Raw genomic sequence first — 22,648 nt, 5'->3', positions numbered from 1 at the left:
ACTAGCCATCTTCAGCTTTCTGGGATCAAGTTTCTGCTCACCCCTCCTGTCTCACCTTTCACCAGTCTCTGCCTTGTAATTTATGCTCCAACAGCTCTGAGCTGCTTATGGTCTCTATGTACCATGCTGTGCTCCTACTGGAGTATCTCCAGCACTGCACTTAATAAAATAAGTACTTGTTTATATTTCTGTCTTCCCCAAGAGACCATGAACCAGCTCCCCAAGGAGCAGAACTGTATCTTGTTCATCTCTGTCTCTCTAGTATCTAATAAAGTGGTTGGCACATAGTTAGCACTCAATTATTGTTGATGAATGAATGGATAAAGTTAGAAACTTCTTATTAAAAAGCATGACAGTCATCACAGGAGACTAGAGCGAGGGCTGCATGGTGGACGGGACCTGGGGGAGGGTTTGTAAAACAATGAAAGAATCTTTTCTTTTACTTTTCCATAATTTTTGGACTCATGTACTTATAACTTGTTAGTCAAATTTGTGTCTTCTAGGTTGCAACACCCCCATGATACATCTTGAAGGATATGTACATGTACAGCCAAGCACAATCAATAAGAGTGCATCTGAATTCCAAAATCAATCTCCATAATAGTCTATGTGTTTCCTACTGCCAAAGGGGCCCTTTAGAGTAGTGAGAGAAGATCTTCACCCTGAAACCCACAGCGTCCCTTTTCAGCAGGAAGTAGCTAAGAGAATACGCCGTCCCCTTTTCCTTATGACTCAGGGTGAAGTCTCTCTCAGGGAGGAGTGATAGGGAATGGCAAAGGATACACTGACAAAGAAGATTAATCAGAACTGGCTTTGACAAGCACTGTGGCATTTGGACAAGAACAAACTGGGAGGAGGGTAGAGAGAATAGTGCAACAATGAATGAGTGGAAGCCCAAAATCTCTGTAAATGCTTATGAAAATTAATAAAATATAATTATAGAAAAAAAATAAAAAAAATCAACACCTTTGGTACTAGCTGTCAGGAATAAAAAAAAAAAATAAAGTCCATATCTCTTTAAGCCTGAAAAAAAAAAAAAGCATGACAGTATAACCTACAGTGTCATTAAAGGATCAAACAATATAATGTCCTCAGTCAATTAATCAAGTGGTCTGATGAGATTTGGCAGTATGGAAAAAAGTTTAATTCACTTATATCTCACAAATTTAAAAGCAAAACTGGTTATGGTTTTTCACAGCTGCCATTATTTGGTCCAGCTGGTCACTGATAACATATTTTGAAAGCTTTCTTTGCTATAAAATTTTAATTTTTCACTATTACTAATGTGTTATGTTTAGTCCCAGTTCACACAAATGGTTATCTAACTGATAAAGATTCAGACTATCAACAACATTATCATATTTTGATCCACAATCAACATCCTTTGTACTAGCAGTCAGAAGACCAGGAGACACATTGCACTGGAAAAGTCTGCAGTCAGGGATCTCTCCAAATTATTGAGGAGAAATTATGTCAGTTTGAGGACTAAGGTGTACCCAATTCAGGCCATGGTCTTTCTGATCACTTGCTATGCATCTGAGAGCTGGACAATGAATAAGGATGACAGAAGAATTGATGTCTTTGAGCTGTGGTGTTGGAGAAGAGTATTCAACATCTCATGGATGGCCAAAAAAAAACCAAACAAATAAGTCTTGGAGAAAGTGCAACCAGAGTGCTCCTTGGAGGGCAAAGATGATGAAGTTTTGTCTCACATACTTTGGGCATGTTGCTAGAAGTTATTCCTTGGAGAGGAGCATCATGCTTGGGAAGGTCAAAGGACGGCAAAGGAGAAGACAACTCTCAACAAGAACACAGTGACTGCCGCATCGGGCACTAGTGGGTCAGGAACGGTGAGGGTGGCACAGTTTAGGGCAGGGTTCATATCTGTTGTTCACAGGATTGCTATGGGCCGTATTCTACTCAACAGCACCTAACAACAACATTAAGGTATAAGAGAAGCCATGAAAATGGTAACAAATATTGCTAGAACTCAGAATGTTTTCAATACATGTATAGAATGAGAATATATTACTATGATGATTTCACAAGAATGAGAAATCCAATCACCCACCACGGCATTGAAAACAATTAGTTTATACTAGACGATTCTTCCATTTGTCACTGTGTTTCTATCATAATTCCTTGTCAACAGCTACTTGAAGCAGAAAAGTTTTCACATCATCTACAAACTGCATCTCAAATACTGTACAGCAACCTCTCTATTACTAAACTTCTTCCAAAACAAGTGCAAAATAACGCTTTCCAACATGAAATTCACCCAAAGAAGAGACCAAAACTACAGAGGCTTTACTCAAACTTGCACTCCTTATAACCAAATCAGGCCAAGAATATCCTAAATGACTCATAAAGCCATAAAATCCACAAAACAAGATGAATGACCAATAACAGGCTCTGACGAAAAGAAAAGTATACAATTATTGGCGAACTTACTAATGGTTCTGTTGGGCATCACACATCAATGTTATCTGTGCACTTTTATTTTGATTTGTAGTTAGATAAAATCTAGTATGGGTGGAGTACACATATCAATTGGCCTACAAAAGGAACATACAACTTCTTTCTATACCAAAAACCCTACATACGAAGACATTTTATTCAGTTACCATTTCTTTTATAAGTTACAATATACATCAGGGAAGGTGCACAAAGAGCAGTACTGATGTAATAATCAGCTATGCTGCTTGCTGTGAGGAAGGAGGTTGCTATAGAATGAAATGTTACTTAAATGCCAAATGCCCACTCTTTTATCTGCCCAGGTCAGATGGCACACCACAACACACCTCCAAACCATAATGTAATGTTGCAGCAAATTGTTTAAAAATGTAGATGCCATCAAATCTCAGTATTGCATATGTCTTTTGCAGCAATGTTTGCTCTGAGAAGAAATGGAGACAGAATACTAGATCAATGTTCCAACCAGACATTCTTTGGCTGACAAGGAAGCAAACTTTTGGGGTGGAAAAAAATAATAATTCAATTCCAACATCCTTGCTCTGAGCAGACAATGTGAAGGAGCAGCTCCAGAATTTCAAATGGCAAATGTCAACAATATACTTAGTATCTTGATTTTTTTGTTTTCATTAAAGGTCAAAATGTTTCTTTTTCATTTTTACTCCAGAGATTCTCTGGGGAGACTCAAGGATGAGTCTGACCAATATGTGCCATGGACTTAATATCAGATGATGTGCTGACTCTGGTCTGCAAATGGAAATCTCACCATGATTTCCAAACCCAGGTTCAATCTGAGAGATCCACACATTCTAGACCTAACGAGTCATTGTACCCGTGCTGCCACTCTTGGCTGATGCTAACAAAAAAGCAGTTTCTAGTTTAGTGAAGGGAAAAAAAGGAAAAGATTAAAAGAAAATAATATATATAAAACTCAACATATAGAAGCCTAACTCAGTTCATCATGGAGCTGTTTGGAAAACCCAGGATAAGTCACCCAAAGAGCTGGTCAATGAATGATCACTGAAGATAAAGGAAATGAGAAAAGCTGAAGGACAAATAAAAGATATCCAGCAGGAAGAAGAAAAAGTCAAACATTCTGTAACAGATGATGCCAAGATGGGCCAGAGAATGTGTGCGTGGTGCTGGCCAAGATGATCCAATTGCAGAAGGCTGTGAGGATGCTCGACGCATCCAAAGCCCTCATGAACTCCGTGCTGTCGGACATGCAGAACCAGGTGGTGGTTCTCTGAGTGGCTGGCTCCCTGCAGAAGAGCAGAGAGGTAATGAAAGCCATGCAGAGTCTCAGGAAGATTCCTGAAATCCAGGTCACCACGCAGGAGCTGTCCACGGAGATGCTGAAGGATGGAATCATAGAAAACATACCCAAAGTATGTGAGACAAAGCTGCATCATCATTGTCTCCAATGAACGCTCTCACTGCACCTTCTCCAAGACACATCTGTTTGATCTTTTGGCAGTATATGGGATCTTCAACACTCTTTTCCAGCATCATAGCTCAAAAGCATCAATTCTTCTTCTGTCATCTTTATTCATTGACCAGCTCTCAGATGTATATCAAGTGATTTGAAAAGAACCTGGCCTGAATCAGGAGTACCTTAGTCCTCAAACTGACATCATGGCTCCTCAGTAATTTTGAGAGGACCCTTACTATAAACTTTCCCAGTCCAGTGTATCTCCTGATCTCTTGACTGCTGGTACCAAGTGTATTGATAGTAGATCCAAGTAAGATGAAGCTGTTAAGTTGTTGACAGTCTCAATCCTTTCTCTGTCTATCGTGGTGTTGCCATGATGTCAGTTCAGTGGACAGGATTTTTGTTTTCTTGATGATGAGATGCAATCTATATTGAATTCTGCAGTGTTTAACTTTCTGCAGTACGTGCTTCAAGTCTTCCTCACTTTCAGCATGTAAGATTGTGTCATTTGCATTATGACGGTTATCGATGAGTCTTCCACCAATTCTGATGCTACATTTTTCTTCATAGAATTTAACTTCTTGAATAATTTGCTCAGCATGTAGATTGAAAAGGTATGAAGAAAGGAGGCATCCCTGAAACATAGCTTTCCTGGTTTTAAACTATGCAGTGTTTCTTTGCTGTGTTAGCACAAATGCCTCTTGGTCTAGGTATAGATTTCACACAAGCACAATTAACTGTTCAGGGATTCCCATTCTTCTCAATGTTACCCATAATTTGTTATGATCCACACAGTCAAATATGTTTGCATAGTCTATAAAATCTGAAAGGTAGCTCTTAGTCAATAAAGACAAAGAGGGAGCCTAGTGCAATCCCAAAAGCACATGGTTCAAATCCACAAGCTGCTCCATTGGAAAGGTTAAGGAGTCTCCTCCTATGAGATTTACTGCCTCTGGAAATCCATTAGAGGGTCAAATATGAGTCAGCTGTGACTTGACACCAATCCTCCTAATCAGTGAGGAGTGGGTATATAATATATTCCTAAGAATAGTTCCGTTCATAATAGAAAATAGGAAATTGTGGAGATAGAAAGATTCTAGTCTCTACTTGACTTATTTGATGTTTTAGGACAACAAGATAGAAACTTGCCAAGTAATAAAGTAATAAATGACCTTCTCTCAGTGAATTACTAAGATCTAGTTATACGTTGGAGTTACCTCTCTTTTTTTAAATTTATTATTCATTTCAATGAAAATTAACAGAGACTTTGGGTCTCCATTCATTCATTGTTGCACTTTTCTCCCCTCCCAACCCTCCCCCCTAGAACACTACCCTCTTGGAAAAGTAAAAGAAAAATTCTTTCATTGTTTTACAAACCCTCCCCCAGGTCCACTCCACTATGCAACTTTTGCTCTGGACTCCCGTCACAATACCCCTTTTAAACAGTTTTCTCCCTCATCTGTTTCAATGCAGTATACATTACTTAACCCATCTTTCTCAGTCTCCCCACAACCCCGATGTCAGTCCTGTTTTTATAACAGTGGCATCATGCAGTATTTGTCCTTTTGTGATTGAGATACTTCACTCAGCATAATGTCCTCCAGGGTCACCCATTTTAAACAGTATTGCATGAGTTCCTTGTTTTTCAATGCAGTGTGGTACTTCACTGTGTGAATATACCACAGCTTCTCTATCCAATCGTTTGCTGATGGGCACTTAGGTTGTTTCCAACTCCTTGCTATTATGAACAAAGCTGCGATAAAACATGGGTGTGCATATATCTTCTTGGCTGTCAGTTGTAGTCTCTTTGGGGTATATTCCCAGTAGGTGGAATTGCCGGGTCAAATGGTATCTCTATTTGCAACTTTTTGAGAAAGCACCATACTGCCTTCCACAGTGGTTGCACCATAGAGTTACCTCTCTTAAGACAGAATCTTTCTGAGTACCTAAGCCAGCCCCTCAGACTTGAGCAGAGAATGAAGAGATATCAGCAGAGCCCCACTCTGCTATGCAGTGCCTCATGACAGATATTGTGCAAGAGATACAGACAGGGCAGCTGCCCACAGTGGTCAGGTCGCCTAGCTGATCAGCATGACCAGCCAAGACTACATGGCCTCCAAGTCCTCCTCCTCCTCCTTCTCAGCAGTCATGGCTCCTGGAGTCTGGAAGGGCATTGGTCACTTTACTGGGTGCTTTGCCCAAGGCTCCTGTTGTCATTTCAAACAGAATAATGTCAATTTCATTTCTGCCTCTTCTTCCTGATCATTCATGCCTTCAAAGGTATGTTCTAACATCTCTTCTATGTCACTAGGAAAGGCTATTTCTTGGAGGGGGACATCATGCTTGGGAAGGTGAAGTGATGAGGAAAGAGAGGAAGACCCTCAACCAGGAGGGTTAACTTGGTGACTGTGGCAATGGGCTTGAGCGTGTCAGAGATTGTGAGAATGGCAGGAGATAGGATAGTGTTCAGATTGGTTGTTCATAGGGTTGCTATGAGTGGTACTCAACTCAACTGGCACCAAACAACAACCACCTCACTTACCAGTTAAACTAACTGAGTTCCAAAGAATAGATAGATATGTAAAAATCAGAATTATTTAAAATGCAGAACGACCACATCAGATCACAAAATAAAGGATGATGAATAATAATGTATACAAACTTTGTAAATAAACAAGTATATAATAAATTTTAAAAAAAAACAACAAAGGATGACTAGATCATCACATAGCTGCCAAATTATATCATTCTGTAACTGTCAAGCCACTGAGAACCAAAGCCTAGCTAAGCTGACACATAACTTTACCCATCACAGTGGTAGTGGTGTTGGTGTTGTTGTTGCTGTTGTTGTTGTTGTTATGTGCCATTGAGGCTCTTGCAACTCATAGTGACCCTGCGTACAAGAGCACCAAAACCTGCTCTATCCTGTGCCAACTTCACTGTCTCTGACACACCTACTCCCATTACTCAAATGACTGAATCGATCCATCTCATCTAGGGTCTTCCTCTCTTGTGCTGTTCCTCCACTCTCCCAAATATGATGTCCCTCTCCAAGGAATGGTTCCTCCTTGCAACATGCCCAAAGTATGTCAGACAAGCTTCAGAATCCTTGACTCCAAGGAGCAGCCTGGTTTCACCCTCTCCAGGACGAACCTGTTTGTTCTCCTAGCAGTCCGTGGTATACTCAACACTCTTCTCCAGCACCACAGCTCAAAGGCATCAATTCTCTTTCTATCATCCCTAATTCACTGTCCAGCTCTCTGATGCATAGCACGTAATTGAGAAGACTAAGGCCCAGATCAGGCACACCTTAGCCTCCAGTCTGATGTTACTACTCTTCAGTACTCTGGAGAGGTCTCTGATAGCTGACTTTACCAACGCAATTCATCTCTTAATTTCCTGGCTGCTGGTACCAAGAGTGTTGACTGTGGAGCCAAGCCGACTAAAACTGTTAACTATCTTAATATTTTCACCATCCATAACGATGCTGCCAATTGGCCCAGTGGTGAGAATCTTTGTTTTCTTCATGTTGAGCTTCAAAACATATTGAAGGCTGCAGTCCCTTGAACTTTTGCAGCAAGCGTTTCAGGTCCTCCTCAGTTTCAACAAGCCGGGTTGTGTCATCTGCATAACGCAGGTTGTTGATGACTCTTCCACCAATCCTGATGTCACATTCCTCCTTAAACAGCCCAGCATCCTGGATGATCTGTTCTGCATACAGATTGAAAAGGTATGGAGATAGACTACATCCCTGATGGGTGCCCTTCCTAATTTTGAACCATACAGTGTCTCCTTGCTCTGTTCTGATGACTGCCTTTTGGTTCAAGCACAGGTTTCACATATGCACAATCAAATGTTCTGGGATTCCCACTCTTCTCAGAGCCTTAAATGTCCTTATTCATTACTGCCTCATTCATTGTTAATGCACAAAATAATCAGATAGTAGCTTATTTTAGTATTGTCACAAATGCAAAATGTCAGATAATAGTTAATAGGTGAAGAATTAACTGTGTGTAAGGACTGCATAGCTAGCAATTTCCAGAAAACACACTTAACTTTATGTCATCCAACTAAAACTAATTAAACAAGGAAAGATTGGCTTTTTTCACATAACCAGAAAGAAGTGCAGAAGAGGGCTGGGACAGCTACACAAAGAACCAATCAAGGCAAAGACCCATGCTTCTAGCTTCCTATTTTTCCACTCTTAGCACACAGTTTGTGTCTTCACAATTGCAAGGCAGTTACTCTAGCTTTAAGCGTCACATCTATGCACAAGACAGAAAGGGGGAAAGGCCAAAGGTCATGGACAAAAGGCATACCTTGCTTAGTCTTTTCTTTTCATCCAAAAAAATATCATTTCCATACTCACCCAATAAAACTCCACCTTAAACTCACTGGACAGACCTAAGCTACATGGTCACCTCTACCTGCAAGGGATACTGGGAGGCATGTTCAACTGGGCACACTGATGTCCTAAACAAACCAAACCCTTTAAGTAAGGATGAATAGAATGGATACTTTGTAGGCAATGGAGTAGGAGCACAGGGTATTAACTGCCACATGATCAAGGGCATTTTCAGTTTGTACTCAGTTTTAGAACCCAAAAGCCACTGACTCAATTGTTTCTTTTTCTTCCCCAAAATAACACTAAATTCTTCAGTCTTTGCTATCAAACTTACTCTTCATGGTTGACTTATATTACCACTAAGGAACCCTGGTGGTATAAAGTGCATTATATAGTTGGCTGCTAAACCTAAGATTGGCAGGTCAAATGCAGCCGTGGTTCTGGAAAAAAGATTTACAGCTTGGAAAACCCAACAATGTCACAATGGGTCAAAATCAGTGACAGTGAGTGGGTGGTGATATTACCTTTGTTCTCCCAAAAGGGTTGACCACACTAAAAAAATAAAACAAAGTATATAGATTCACCAGCTTATAAGCATTCTTTTAGGGAATCAACCAAATTCTGTAGCATTGCTGTAATTAAAAGACTGTTTTTCTTGATGGTAACAAAATAAGAAATAGGTTTGTGCTCTTTTCAAAGTCAGGATAAGCACCAAAGCAAATCAGGTAAAGAGGGCTTAGAGAAAGAAAAAGGCAATCCAATCAAAACTCACCACTTGTTCCCCCTTGCCCACAGGCAGCTGCTCCAGCCCATTAATTGATTCACCTGTGAGTCTCCAAAGTAAATTAGACAAGCCTTTGAATTAATTACCTGTGGCACAATTACCACAGAGCTTGATAATTACAGCACACCTACCCTCACAGGCGCTGAGGGCAGTCCCCTGGACTATATTATCCCAGTCATGCTGTCCTCTAACAGAGCGGATGTGGAACAAGATGCAGAAGGGAAGCACAGGTTCTCCAAATTTCATACTGGATAGAAAATTCAACCAATTCTCCTCCTTTGACCAGTACAAACTTTCAGACATGAGAATACTCAATTGGGTTTACTAAGAATCAAGAAATTCAGCAGAGACTTTGTTCTAATTGTGATAAAAACAAAACAAAACGCTTGTGAAAAATTTTTACATGTATTACTAAGTAACACTGATTGCAATCCTCAGGTTGTGTAACCACTGTCCTTTCCTTTTCTACTCCTTCCAAGGGAAGACAGGAAAGGAGGGGAGGAATAATGTATATTGCACTGAAACAGAAGAGGGAGAGAACTGTTTAAAAGGGATATATGAATAGGTATTCTTGTCCTTACAGAAGTCCAGAATGAAGGCTGCATAGTGGAGTGGACTTGAGGGGAGGGATTGCATAACAATGAAAACATTTTTCTTTTACTTTTAAGGAGAAGAGTGAATTGGGGCTGAGAGGGTGGGCAGAGAGAAAAGTGCAACAATGAATGACTGGAAACCCTAAGTTGCTGTAAACATTCACTAAATTAAAAAAAAATCTAAAAATCTTTTCCAGCTATATAATAGTGGCAATTAAAAACTCAAATTTTTAAAAAATCAAATTATAAAGATGATTTCATTTATGCTATGCTTTCACATAGTCTGTTTCTAATAAACTATTTTCCAGATTCTGAATTCAGTATTGACCATAAATATTCTGAATTCAGTACTGACCATAAATAATTAAAACTTGAATAACTAATATGTCAAGAACATCTGCTTATGAAATTATAGAGCCAAAATAGGTTATTGCATCAAAATGAAACTAATGTGCAATAATGATACTGCAGATAGAAATTTCATAACGAAGAAGAGAAAATAACAGACTAAGTAAGTTAAGCTCTCAAAACAGATTTTCTTGAATTCTTAATCAATATGGATTTTGGAATTTAAGCATGTGAAATCATTATTTAATTTCTATCTAACTTATTATCTTTATCATTATTTTTATTGTTATGTACCATCCAGCCAGAACCAACTGACAGAGGCTGTAAATCTCATGGGAGGAGACTGTCCATCCTTCACCTTACTACTAAGCTACCAACATTAGCCTCAAAAGACTAGATTTGAAAAAAAAAAAAAGAGTAGATTTGTTATGGTCATATATTATTTCATATAATGGTTTACAATTATGAACTTGTGATGAACTTTCACATTTAAAATATTGCTGCCGCTGCTGTTGTTGTTGTTATGTGCCATCAAGTCACTTCCAACTCATAGCGACCTTATGTACAAGAACCCTAAACCCTGCTCTGTCCTGTGCCAACCTCATTGTCTCTGACACACCTAATGCCACTATCCCAATCACTGAATGGATCCATCTCATCAAGGGTCTTCCTCTCCTGTGCTGTCCCTCTCCAAAGACATCCCTCCTTGCAACATGCCCAAAGTATGTCAGATGAAGCTTCAGAATCCTTGACTCCAAGGAGCAGCCTGGCTTCACCCTCTCCAGGACTAACCTGTTTGTTCTCCTAGCAGTCCATGGTATAGTCAACACTCTTCTCCAGCACCACAGCTGCTAGCAAAAGTTATTTTGTTTGTTTCCTTGTAGCCTAGTGGATAAGGAGTTTTGCTGCCAACCTAAAGGCAGGCAGTTCAAATCCACCAGCTGCTCCTCAGAAGAAAGATGTGCAATCTCTTCCTATACAATTTAAAGCCTCTGAAACCCCATCAAAGGTCATCATAAAAAGCAAGTGTTGGGGATGGGGGAGACATGTCCAACCTTTATCAACTTCACGAAGGGGAATTATTCCCATTAACAGCACCAACAACACAAAAACAGTTCCCATGAGGTCAGACATTTTCTCCCACACATCCCTACCTCTTTCTACTCACCTAAACACCAATCTTACTGCTTTACTGGGTCCAAAATCCAATTGCTAGCTCACAGAGCACACTGAACAATACTCGGGAAGTCAAAGGATTAGTAGCAGTATTCAGGTTAGTAGCAATGTATATTAAGGACAGCTTCCAAAACGTGCTCCTGGGTGCCTCAGCCTTGGCCCTTGCCGTTTTAGGTCAGCGTTACAAAGTTCTCAGTCCTGCTAATATTGGCTCTCCCCACCCTACCCCTCAAGACGGCCAACAAACTTGGGCAAAGGCTCTCAGCTTAGCTCTGGTTCGGTCTAGGGGAGTGGGGCGGTAGCAGTCCCCTCCGTCTCATGTTGGCTCTCTGGTCCTCTGCTTCATTTGCTATGACTGATGCTCTGGTCCTGAAAGATGACTTGCATTCTCTTGATTCTTCTTCTCTACTAGTGGGGAAGACTCTTTTTCTGCTGCTGAATCACCAATTTAATGGTGACACTACAACCCCTTTGTGGACAGTTGAGCCTAGCCAATCCCCGTGTAGATAGGCTAACATGCCCTATTTGCACCTTTCCACCCATCCACATGACAAAGTCAAGTTCAGTGGCTAAGAAAGCCATTTTGAATAATAAACTCCACCATCAACTACGAATTGGTTCCAAATGAAGAACAATGAGAAAGAGAAATCAAATTTACCACAGGCAGAGTTTAGTTTCAACACAAGCATCTCAATAAATACAATGTTCTGAAAATCAATACAAACATTGCCCACATACATGGTTCCAAAATCGGTGAAAAGAGATCAGAACTCCCATTACAGACATTTTACCCAGAAAATGACTCCTTAACAGTTCCATTTTTCTGTGGAAATGAAATTCTATCAGTATGATATTGTTGCTGTTGTTAAGTGACTTTGAGTCGGCTACAACCCAAAAAGACCGTGTGAGTAATGGATCTAAATCTTGCCCTCTCCCGTGCCATCCTCATCATCTCTGGCATACTTAAGGTCTCTATTATAGTGGTTTAGTGGTAAAGTGATGTGTTATCAACCCAAAGGCATGCAGTACAAATCCTCCAGCTAGTTCACGGGAGAAAGATAGGCGCTCTGCCCATGTAATTTAAAGCCTCTGAAAACCCACTAGACAGTCAACTATGAGTCTGTTTCCACTTGCCAGTACAACAACATCAGTATAGCTCTGTCTTTAATGAAACTGACAATTCTTATTCTACTTTGGTTGCCTCTCCCTCTAGTCCTTGGAACCTAGGACCTAGCCAGCACAAAGCCCAATTATAAAGGCATTGTTTCCATTTAATTTTAAATATTTTATTATAAAATATATATAAAATTATTTTAAGTATATTTTATATTTATTTTACAGACACTTACAGATTACCTATTATGTACAGGAATTAAGACTTGCATGCATACTAATATCATTTTGCAAATAAAGTTTTAAGTTTATTAGCTCTTCAATTTCCACCTTCCACCAACGCTTCGTACTTCTGCAAGCAGCACAGCAACAAAGCAGCTGAGGTTATGATCACAGCTTTGGGAAATATTTTTCTATTTTGTTAAAAATTTTATTTTACTAAAGCATAGTTTTAATTTCTTTTCGGTCCTGAACCTCTAGTGTAAATTGGTGTGTTTGTTTGCCATCAAGTAAAAACCGACCCATTACTGACCCTCCAGAAAGTTTTCAGAGGCAGTAAATCACACAGGAGGAGTCTGCCCATCCTTCTCTCAGACACACACACACACAACTTAAATAGTCAGCTACTAATCATCAAGGCCTCAGGGTTGCATCTTTTCATGAATACAACACCTATATTCTCTATTTCTGTCAAGAAAACTCAATTAAATGAGTGATTTGCATGAATCCTCTCTCTAAGCCAGTATGGTGAACCTGTTTGCTTCAGGGAGGACCAATGCAAAACCGTACTAAAATTCCAAGTTGTCATACAAAAGCCTTATTATCTGTGACTTTCTCTATACCAAAACGGATGAAAGAAAATGCAGCATATACACACAAGGTAATGTTGCTGTTGTGTTATGTACCATCAAGTCGCTTGCATCTCATAGCAACCCTATATTCAACAGCTCTAACCACTGCTCTATCCTGAGCCAACCTTATTGTCTCTGACACAGCTATCCCATAACTCCAGTCACCGAGTAAATTAATCTCGAGGGTCTTCCCCTCCTGTGCTGTACCTCCACCCTCCCAAGCATAATGTCCCTCTACAAGGACTGGTCCCTCCTTGCAACATGCCCAAAGCATGGCAGACAGAACTTCAGAATCCTTGCCTCCAAGGAGCAGCCTGGTTTCACCCTTTTCAAGATGAACCTATTTGTTCTCTCAGCAGTGCATGCTATATTCACTCAATTCTCTTCTCCAGCACCACAGCTCAAAGGCATCAATTCTCCTTCTATCATTCCTAGTCTTCACCCAACTTTCTGAAGCATAGCAGTTAATTGCAAAGACTGTGGTCTGGATCAGGCACACCTTAGTCTCCAGACTGACATTATTGCTCTTTAGTACTCTGGAGATGTCCCTGACAGCAGACTTTCCCAGTGCAATTCTTCTTTTGATTTCCTGGCTACTGGTACCAGGAGTGTTAATTGTGGAGCCAAGCAAACTAAAGCTGTGAACAATCTCAATCTCTTCACCATCCATCATGAAGCTGTTAATTAGCCCAGTGGTGAGAATCTTTGTTTACTCAATCATAAAGAGAAATGAAGTCTTGATACTTGCTACAACACAAAGGAGGGTTATAAACATTGTGCTGAGTGAAATAAAGCAATCACAACAAGAAAAATATTCTATGATCTCATTTACATGAAATATACAGAACAGACAATAAACTAAAATATAGTGGTGGTAACCAGGGACAGGAGGGAGGCAGAAATGAGGACTTCGGGTTTTTTTTTAAACACTGAGCTTCAGCAAACAATTATGTAAAAAAACAGTAATGGATAAAAGTGATGGTTGGACATTCTGCTGAACTTAACACAGATAAACTGTACCTATAAATAATGTTGAAATGGCAAATGCTTTGCTACATAAAAACTTACTGTTGTTGTGGTTTTCCATTGAGTTGGAACCAACCCATAGCTGACCCTCCAGAGGGTTTTCAGAGGTGGTTAATCACACAGAATGGTGATTGCCCATCTTTCTCCTGTGGAGCAGCTGGTGGCCTCAAACTGCATGCCTTTGGGACCGAAGTGCAGCTTCTTGCCACTAGGCCACCAGAGCTCCATACACTTACTACAATAAAAATTATTTTATTGCTTTATTACCTGAAGCCAAACGTGAATGAAGAAACAGAGTCCCTTATAAAGGATTCTCTCTTGCTCTCATTGCTTTCAAGTTGGTACCAACTCATAACTGGCCTTCTAGTGGATTCACAGGTTGTAAATCATAACAGAGGTGGATTTGAACCACATGCTTTGCGTTAGCAGGTCCGCTTCTTACTCACTAGGCCATCAGAGCTTCTTATGTAGGATTAGTTAGACTAATTAATACAGTAAGTTAACTGAAATATTAGTTTCCCCCTTAATTCAGAACTATTATTAAGTCTTTCCCTTAAAGAAAATAAAGTTTACAGTGAGTTTGCCAAGTGTCTTAGTATCTTTGAGACCCTCTCATAGGACAGGCCACTTTTGTTGTTGTGTATGTGACCATGTAAAAAAATAACATCTCTTAAAATAATTCTATAGTTACAGCTGTTGTCTAGAAGAAAAGCTATCACTATTTTCATCTAAATAATACAAAAAAGTAAATATGAACAAAGACAGGTATTAAATGTTCTAAGGGGAGAAACAAACCAAATAATCCACTACTGTCAAGTCAGGGTGACCATCCACCAGGTTTTTGAGGAAAACCTGAGCCTTTACATGATACATGAGGATTTTCTAGAAATCAAAAAGCACATCTTTGAATAAAAGTAGGGAGGTACTATGATGAGTTGAACTATGTCCTCCAAAAATGTTGGCACTTTGGCTAGGCCATGATTCTCAGGGGTGTGGCATTTAAATATTGATGCATGTAGCAGCTATGTTTTACTACATATATACTTACCACTAATGTAATTATCCCCAAAGATATGAGTAGCTAATCACTTGTGAAAAGATTAGGGTGATACGTACCACCTTTACTCAGGTCACAGTCATGATACAAGGGGAGTTTCTCTAGGGTGTGCCTTACACCACCTTTTGTCTTGTAAGAAATAAAAGGAGAGAGAAGTGAACAGACAGACAGATCCACTACCTCAAGAAAGTAGAGCTAGGGGTGAAGCAAATACTTTGAATAAAGGTTTCCTGCACTGAGGACTTGTTAGACCAGGGTAAGATTAATGCCAAGACAGATGGGAGATTTCCAAGGACTATCAGGCCCACAGATGTTGAAAGATAACAAGAACCTTTTCCAAGAGACAAAAGAGAGAGAAGGCCTTCTCATAGAGTGGGAACCCTGCACTTGGAGTTCTGGCTTCCCAAAGCTGTAAGAATACATTTCTGTTTGTTTAAGCCTTTCATTTGTGATATCTCAATTACAGCAGCAGCAGGTCAGTGGTTCAAATCCACCAGCTGCTCACTCTATGGATGAAAGATGGGTATTTTCTTCCTGTTAGAATTTACAGAAACTCAGTGGAGAGTTGCTCTAAGTCAGAACTGACTTAGTAACAGTGGGTTTTCATTTAGAGGACTAGGACAAGTACTATCAGAGCAAATAAAAAATAGAAGGAAAAGCACACATTTGTACAGAATGAAGTGAAGGACTAGAAGTAAGAGCTAAAGATAAGGACATGAATGAGATCACTATTGGAGGACAGACATACCAGTGAATGTGAGAATAAGAACTTGAGAGCATTACCCATCAGAGACCCCACTGTTAGTATAGAAGACTACTCAAACACAGGTCTCCTGTCTTGGGCACTAAGTCTTCTAGGCCCTGGGGCTTTGTTTTGGTTTTTAAGTACTGGTTTATTTACAAAGTTTGAATACGTTGTTTTTCACACCCAATCCTTCCTATTTTCTTCACCACCCCCACCCATCAAACTGTGTGACCCTATGAGTAACTTCCCCCTCCACCCCTACCCTCCCACTCCCCCCCCCTCCTCACCCCTCAGCTTCCACCCCCCACCTTGTATCCTCATACTCATCCTACAATAACAGTTTTAGACAGAATTTGTCCTATGAGACTGAGTTCATTCACTCAGTAAAATGCTCTCCAGTACCTCCCAAGTTAGGTAGTAATCTATAAAATTATTGCCCCTACGTGCTGCATATTATTCCAGTGTGTGAATGTACCGTAATTTCTCAATCTAGTCAAATGTTCTTGAGATGAGGATAATGTTCCTATGAACACTCGTGTGTACAAGTCTCTGTGCCTCAGTCCTCATTTTCTCGAGGGTCCCTATGGATAAATAGTGACATCACCTGAAAGTTTGTTAAAAAGCAGAATCTAGGGCCGCACCCCAGACCTCCTGAATCAGAATGTTTTTTATCAAGATCCTTTGTAGATTATTGATTAATATACACAAGACTGTATATAATAGTGCTTACCTTTGTTGTCTGTAATCTTGCTAAACTTTTTGTGTTTTTCTCTTCTTTGGAGATCTTATGTTTATCATCCTTTAGTAGATACTGTCTTTCCCTATACCAACTTAAAATATATGTTTATTCTCTGAGATCTCTGGTGGCCTAATGGGTTGTGCTGCCAACCTAAAACCAAGTGGTTTGAATCCATCGCTACTGTGTAGGAGAAAGCTGTGCTATGTGCTCCCATGTGATTTACAGCTTCTGAAAACCCACGAGAGGAACAGCTGTGAGTCCATTCCAACTTGATGGCAATGAGTGACTAAGTAAGTGGTTATGTAATTACTGATTTTGCTTTCTCCCCCTGCCCTTCCCAGGTAATCATCAGTAAATATATTTTTTTTAATGTTTGTAAACCTTTATTTAACTTTTTGTAATCATCATCGTCGTTGTTGTTGTTGCTAGGTGTCAAGTATGATTCATAGAACTCTATAAACAGATTTGAACTCTGCCCCATCCTGTGCCATCCTCATCATCTCTGGCACACTTGAGCCCATTGCTACAGTTCCTGTGTCAGTCTATCCTGCTGAGGGTCTTCCTCTCTTTCCCTGACTCTCCCACGCTTCTCCAAGCATAATATCCTTCTCCAAGAAATAGCTTCTTCTAGCAACATACCCAAAGTACAATGACAAAGTTCACCCTCCTTGCCTCTAAGAAGCACTCCAGCTGCACTTTCTCTAAGAAATATCTGTTCGTTCTTCTGGCAGTTCATGGAAGCTCAGTAATCATTTCCAACACCAAAGCTCAAAGGCATCAATTTTTCTTCCGTCATCCTTATTCACAGTCCAGCTGTCAGATGCATAGCAAGTGATTACAAGACCATGGCCTGAATCAGACACACCTTAGTCCTCAAACTGACAACACTGTTTCTCATAATTTGGAGAAATCCCTGACAGCAGACTTACCCAATACACCTGCTGATCTCCTGAGTGTGTCTTTTCTTCAATGGTTTCTTTTACTCAGAATAATGGTCTCCACATGTATCCCTGTTAGGTGATATGTTTGCAGATCCTTCATTATCCCTTAATGATGCATAATATTCTTTTGTGAGTATGTACCACAGTTCATCCATTAATCCCATTTATGGGCACTTACATTGTTTCCATCTCTTTGCTATTATAAATAATGCTGCAATGAATATGATTGCATAGATATTTGTTCATGCCTCAGCTCCTATTTACTCAAAATATTACTTAGGTGTACTATTATTATAGCAAAGGTATTTCTATAACCATCTTTTTATGAAAGCACTGCATTTCCCCCCCATAGTGGATGGACAATTTTAGAGTGCCAACAGCAGTCTGTTCCAATATCTCCACTGAAGTGTTAACTTAGCCTCCTAAATAAAGACAAAGATGGCAAATTAAAGAATGACTCAGAAAAGCATATGAAATAAATATGTTTTATTAAGTGGTAAATTTAACATGAGTCAACATTTTTATCTTAACATGATGTCAATAAGATAACAGATGGGTCCAGTTAAACTTAAATTCTTAATTTCCCAATAAATCAAAACTAATGTTAGGATTAAAAGAGGAGAAGCAGATATTTAAACTAGCTTTTGCATTATATAAGTTAAGATAGTACGCAAAGGTCGTATCTCTCAAAATTAAAGATGATACTAACAGTAAGAGACATAATAAGCAGACTAAGTAGAAATAGAATGTTTCTTTTTTCGCAGAGACAAACATTTCTTTGTGGTCATCAGTTTCTTTGCAGAGGAGGAAAAAGAAATTGCGATTGAAGGACACTTGAGTTTCTGTTTGAAGTAATGTAAAATTTTCATGGCAGTAGCACAACATTGCAAATGTAATTGATTTCATTCAATTGGACACTCAAAATTTATTAAAATGAAAAACTTTGTCATGTGTACTTTTCCAAAATAACATATTTTGTACAGTGATTTATTGATTGCAAATATTTTTTCCAAAATTCATATACACTGTGTTTCAAACTTTCCTTCATCATGTTTCATATAATCATTCTCAAACATTGTGTTTTATATATTGTGTGTGTGTGTGTGTGTGTGTGTGTGTGTGTGTGTGTGTGTGTTTAAATAATTTTAATGAGCATTTACAGAGATTTTGGATTTCCATTCATTCATGCTGCACTTCTCTTCCGGCCCAGCCCTCTCCCCACCCCCACCCCCGCCCCAGTTCGCTCCTCTCTTTCAAAAGCAAAAGAAACACTCCTTCCCTGGTACACAATCCCCCCACACCCCTCCCACCACCCCAAGGACATTCCACTATGCAACCTTAATTGTGGACTCTTGTGATACCCATAATACCCTATCATACATCGCTTTTAAATTATTCACTCCCTCATCTGTTTCAATGCAATATACACAATTTATCCAGTTTTTCTCAGTCTTACCCCAACTCTGATATCCCATTTTACAACAGTGGCACCATGTAATATTTGTCCTTTTGCGACTGAGATATTTCACTCAGCATAAAGTCCTCCAGGCTCACCCATTTTGAATAATATTTCATGAGTTCCTTGTTTTTCAATGCAGCATAGTATTCCATTGTGTGAATATACCACAGCTTCTCTATCCATTCGTTTGTTGATGGGCACCTAGGTTGTTTCCAACTCCTTGCTATTGTGAACAGAGCTGCGATAAACATGGGTGTGCATATATCTGCTTGGATGTCAGTTATGGTCTCTTTGGGATACATTCCCAGTAGTGGAATTGCTGGGTCAAATGGTATCTCTATTTGCAACTTTTTGAGAAAGCACCATACCGCCTTCCACAGTGGTTGCACCATTTTCCACTTCCACCAAAAATGAATAAGGGTTCCAGTTTCTCCACAACCTCGCCAGCATTTGTTGCTTGCTGTTCTGTTAAATTTTGCTATTCTTACTGGAGTGAGATGATATCTCATAGTTGTTTTATTTGCACCTCTCTTAGAGCTAGGGATTTTGAACATTTCTTCATGTGCTTGTTGGCCATCTGAATGTCTTCTTTGGTGAAGTGTTTGTTCATATCCTGTGCCCATTTTTCTATTGGATTATTCACCTTTATCTTATTGTGGGGCTCAAGTATTTTATAAATTCTAGATATAAGTCCCTTATCTGACATGTCATTACCAAATACTTTTTCCCAGTCTGTGGCTTCCCTTTTTACCCTGTTGGAGAAGTTTTTGGATGTGCATAGGGATTTGATTCTTAGAAGGTCCCATTCATCTATTTTATCTTCTCCTGGTTGTAGATGTGTGTGTGTTTTATAAATTTAGGGACCATTGAAATGGTCCCATCTTTTCAGGTCCCCATCAGATCTTTCACATTTCCTTTACTTCCTCCCTCTACCCACAAAATTATACAACCCTGTGATTTCTCCCCTACCTATTCTCATTCTCACCCCTTTGCTCCTATCCCTTCCATCCTTGGACCCCTATACATGTTTAATTGGGTCATGTACCTAAATATAGGAGATCAAGTATAAAACTTTCAGAAGAAACAAAAGGATAAAATATTTACAATCTTATATTTGTAAAGGGATTTTATGTATGAAATTAAATCTACACAACAAAAGATAGGAAAAGTCATTAAACATCATACATACTATTCAGTGGTATCATTCATATTTTTTATATTGTATAACCACTCTAAATATTCATAGGGTGGCTGAAATATAGACAACTTAAGGGCACCTAAAAACAACAATTCCACCATAATAATCTTACTACTCCTAAACTTCTGATGTTTCAAGCTGCTGTTGTCAATTTGATCCCATGCGGGTAATTCCCTAAACAGCACAATGCTTTAAGTGGGAATAGTGAGCTCTGGTGACCAAGCAGTTAAGGAATTGCACCACCAACCCAAAGGCAGGCAGGTCAAAGTTATCAGTTGCTTCATGGAAGAAAGACAGAAGATCTTCTCCCATGCAACCTACAGCCTCTGAAAACCTGCTGGCAGGTCAGCTGAGAGTCAGTACCAACTTGAAAGCACATAATAACAGCTAAATGGGCAGATTTCACTAATTAAAGATACTCTGATAGCATAGTGCATGATGTGTTGCACTGCTAAATGAAAGGCTGGTCTTTAGTTCAAATCCATGTGCAGCCCCATGGAAGAAGAATGTAGTTCTCTCTCCCATGAAGACATACACCCCTAGAAACCCAATGTTATTAGGTTCCATTGAGTCAACTAAGTCTCATAGTAACCCTATGAATGACCGACCTGAATTCTGCCCTATATTGTCCCATCCTCATAATCTCTGCCTCACTTGAACTCATTGTTAGTCAACCCATCTTATGACAGTTCCTCCTTCACTGATTCTCCACTTTCCCAAGTATGATGCTGTTTTCCAAAGACTGGTCCCTCCTAACCACATGCCCAAAGTACGTGACACCAAGTTTCACCACCCTTCCCTCTCAGGAGCACCTGGCTGCACCCTCTTGAAAAATGTTTGTTCTCTTGCTAGGCCATGAGATATTTAGTACCCTTCTCCAGCTCCACAACTCAAAGGCATCAATTTTTCTGTCATCTTTATTCACTGTCAAACTCTCAGCTGCATAGCAAGTAATTGAAAAGAGCATGGCTTGGATCAGATGCACCTTAAGTCTTTAAACTGACATCCATGCTCTTCAGCACTTTGGAGAGACCCCTGACTGCAGACTTTTCTAATGCAAAACATCTGCCTGCTATTTCCAAGATTCTTGCACAAGAGAGGAAGAACCAGGATGCGGTGGAATGACACAGTAACTGAGATAATAGGACTAGATATGTCAGAGACAGTGAGACTGGCTCAGGATAGGGCAAGTTTCAGACCTCGTGTACATGCTATAAGTTGCAATAGACTAAATGGCACATAACAACAAGTATCAAGGTTGTTTATTGTGGATCCAAGTAAGAAAAGATGTCTATCTTTTCTCCCATCTATCATGATGTTGCCTATTGGCACAATGAAGAAGATTTTTGCTTTCTTGATGTTGAGATGTAATCCACTGAAGGCCAAAGTCTGATCTTCTGCAGCAAGCATTTCAAGACTTCCTCACTTTCAGCTAGGTGCATCATCTGCGTAACACAGGTTATTGATGAGTCTTCCTCTAATCCTGATGCCACATTCTTCTTCATAATGTCCAGCTTCTCAAATGATTTGCTCAGCATAGAGATTGAACAGGTATAGAAAAAGAATATAGTTCTGATACACACCGTTCTTGATTTTAAACCATGCAGTCTTCCTTTGCTCTATTTGGACAAGAGCTTCTTGGTCTGGATACAGGTTTTTATATAAGCACAATCAAGTGTTTTGGGATTTTCATTCTTTATACTAATAGCAACAGATTGTTATACTCATAGACAAGTTTATTTGAATCGTTAATAAAACACAAGTACACTTCCTTCAGATACTCTACCTTCAGCCAAGATCCATCTGATATCAGCAATGATATTCCTGATGCCACAGCCTCTTCTAAATCCAGCCTGAATCTCTGGCAGTCCTCAGTCAATATATTGTTTTAGTTGTTTTTAATAATCTTCAACAACATTTTGCTTGTATGTGATATTAATGACATTCATATTTTCCACATTCTGTTGATCAGCTTTTTTGGGGAATGGGAATAAATATGGATCACTTCCAGTGTGTTAGCCAGATAGTTCTTCCAGATTTCTTGGCACAGCCTGATGAGCACATATGGTACTGCATCTGTTTGTTGAAACATGTAAGTTGGTATCACATCGGTTCCCGGGGCCTTGTTTTTGTCAATTCCTTCTGGGACTTCTTCCTTCATCATCACTGGTTCTTGATAATAAGCTACTTCCTGAAATGTTTCTGTGTCAGCTAATTCTTTTTTTTTTTATTTAGTTTGTTTATTTTTCATTTCAATGAACATCTACAGAGATTTGTTTTTGTTTTAATTTTATTATTTTTGTGTGTGTGTACCGTCAAATCAGATCTGACTGGTACAGGAGGAGATTGCCCCTCCTTCCCCGGCAGAG

At 39.5% G+C, this 22,648-nt stretch overlaps 1 protein-coding gene across 1 annotated transcript in view; it reads right to left on the bottom strand.

The window, feature by feature from the left end:
- The window catches only part of GPR176 (G protein-coupled receptor 176), a 151,382-nt gene that overhangs the window by 106,492 nt on the left and 22,242 nt on the right, over nt 1–22,648 (bottom strand). The window lies entirely within an intron of this gene.

Source organism: Elephantulus edwardii, unplaced genomic scaffold (genome assembly GCF_000299155.1).
Source record: "Elephantulus edwardii isolate Elephantulus edwardi_28Jun2011 unplaced genomic scaffold, EleEdw1.0 scaffold00026, whole genome shotgun sequence".
Classification (NCBI taxonomy): Eukaryota; Metazoa; Chordata; class Mammalia; order Macroscelidea; family Macroscelididae; genus Elephantulus; species Elephantulus edwardii.
This window is presented reverse-complemented; position numbering and strand designations above follow the sequence as displayed.